General features: G+C 48.0%; 1 protein-coding gene across 1 annotated transcript in view; it reads left to right on the forward strand.

The window, feature by feature from the left end:
- The window catches only part of LOC147470489 (uncharacterized), a 63,889-nt gene that overhangs the window by 37,336 nt on the left and 24,053 nt on the right, over nucleotides 1-2,500 (forward strand). The gene's annotated exons all lie outside the window — the stretch shown is intronic.

Here is a 2,500-nt window from a genome sequence, read left to right on the forward strand (position 1 = left end):
TAATGATAACAATGATATTGATACTACTCTTACTAATAACAACAATAACATTGATAATGATGATAATGATAAAAGTAGTAATGATCATGATAACTCGAAAATAATAATAATAATAAAAAAAAATAATAGTGATATTGATAACAGTGATGGTTATGATGATGACCAAGAGTTGATAATGATAGTGATGTTAACCATGGTTGCGGCAACAGAAACCAACTAGTTCAACAACAAGTAGTTCTGTTGCAACCATCATTACTTCTACTACCACTACAACTAATGATGATAACGGTATTAATGATATCCCTCCCTAGTAATTGTAGGTATGATGAATTATAGTAATAAGAATATTACTGATAATGATGATAGTTACATAATAACGGAAAGGATATTCTTAATTCTTTTCAAACATTCTCGTCTTCTCTCTTTCTTGGTCAGAAAAGAATTCACAAGATGGAACTTAACCGGTCAGTACACAACCAAATGTACACTGGCAGTAGGAGTGTGCAAATATCCTGCAGTGCATCCTGCAAAGTGTAGTGTACAGAACTTAGTTGCGTGACTCGTATTTCATCATTGGCTGTATCTCTCTCTCTTTTCTCTCTTTCTCTTTCTTTCTCACTCTTTCTCTCTCTCGTTTTTTTCCCTCTCTCTCACTCTATACATATATTGCCGTCTTTATCACCAGCTTGAACTTTGAGTTTGCATGTCTGAACTCTGCGTGCGCCTGCATGCATTATGCCGCGTTACGGTCGGGTGGTTGGAGGGTTTGAGTGTGGGGTGGGGGAGGGGGAAGGAGGGAGGAGGGGGAAGGAGGGAGGAGGGAGGAGGGGTGGTTTAGAAGTAGGGAGGGAGGGGAGATGAGGGAAGGAGGAGGGAGGAGGGGGAAGGAGGGAGGAGGGGGAAGGAGGGAGGAGGGAGGAGGGGTGGTTTAGAAGTAGGGAGGGAGGGGAGATGAAGGAAGGAGGAGGGAGGAGAGGGTAGGAGGGGAGGGGGAAGGATGGGGTAGAAAGGGGAGGGGGGAGGGAGGAGAGGGTAGGAGGGGAGGGGGAAGGATGGAGTAGAAAGGGGAGGGAGGAGGGAGGAGGGAGGAGGGGTGGTTTAGAAGTAGGGAGGGAGGGGAAATGAGGGAAGGAGGAGGGAGGAGGGGGAAGGAGGGAGGAGGGAGGAGGGGTGGTTTAGAAGTAAGGAGGGAGGGGAGATGAAGGAAGGAGGAGGGAGGAGAGGGTAGGAGGGAAGGGGGAAGGATGGGGTAGAAAGGGGAGGGGGGAGGGAGGAGAGGGTAGGTAGGAGGGGAGGGGGAAGGATGGAGTAGAAAGGGGAAGGAGGAGGGAGGAGGGGTGGTTTAGAAGTAGGGAGGGAGGGGAGATGAGGGAAGGAGGAGGGAGGAGAGGGTAGGAGGGAAGGGGGAAGGATGGGGTAGAAAGGGGAGGGAGGGGAGATAATGGAAGAAGGAAGGAGGGAGGGGAGCACGGGGGGAAAAAAAGGGAGAGACAGAGAAGGGAAGGAGGAAGAAAAAGATGGGAAAGGAAATAGAGAGAGGAGTAGGATGGAGAGGGGGAGGGAGAGAGGAGGAAGGAGGGAAGAGGGAGAGAGGAGAGAGAAGGAGAGGAAGAAGAGAGAAGGGAAGAGAGAGAGAGAGAGAGAGAAGGAGGGAGAGAGAGAGAGAGAGAGAGAGAGAGAGAGAGAGAGAGAGAGAGAGAGAGAGACTGACAAGCAGTCAGACAGAGAGAGAGAGAAAGAAAGATAGAGAGAGAGAAAGAAAGATAGAGAGAGAGAGAGATAGAGAGAAAGAAAGAGAGAGAAAGAGAGAGAGAGATCGTGTCTGCAATATGTCGAGAAAAAAAGTAAGAAAAGGACCATGAGACTGCAATAAATAACTTTTTTCTCTCAAACGATTTCCTCTATTGTCCTTCAACCTTACCATCCCTCCTTTCCTCTTCCTCTTCTCCTGCGCCCACTGCATGCATTTTTCTCTCTCTCTTTCTTTCTTTCATCTAACTTTCTTTTATTTTCCACGAAATAAATCGGTGAGTTAAGTCTCTGCTCTCCTATCCATCAAGAGACTCTTCCAGCTAATTAACTTGACTTATCTAATCCCTTGTGTTACCCTTCACTCCTATTATTCACTCTCATCCCGCCCCCCTCTCTCTTTCTCTCTATATCTCTAATTCTCTCTCTCTGTTTTTGCCTCTGTCTCTCTCTCTCTCTCTCTCTTCCTCCATACCTCACTCTCCCCATCCTTCTTTTTCTTTCTACTTTCCGCCCGCCTCAACCCTCCCCCTCCCCCCTCTCTATCTCTGCCTCTCTCTGTCTCTCTCTCTCTGTCTCATCTCTCTCTCTCTCTCTGCCATCCAGCCTTCCCGAGCGTCCTGAATTTAGCAGCCTTGAAGGAGGCGCCGAACGGGAATCCCAAGGAGGTGTACCCCTGTCTCGAGGCTGTGGTCCAGAGGGAAGGCTTGGTTCTCACATTGTCACGAGGGCTCTAACACTCCTCTTCTAT

Source organism: Penaeus japonicus, unplaced genomic scaffold (genome assembly GCF_977035675.1).
Source record: "Penaeus japonicus unplaced genomic scaffold, GWHDUDI00000001_assembly GWHDUDI00000014, whole genome shotgun sequence".
Lineage (NCBI taxonomy): Eukaryota > Metazoa > Arthropoda > Malacostraca > Decapoda > Penaeidae > Penaeus > Penaeus japonicus.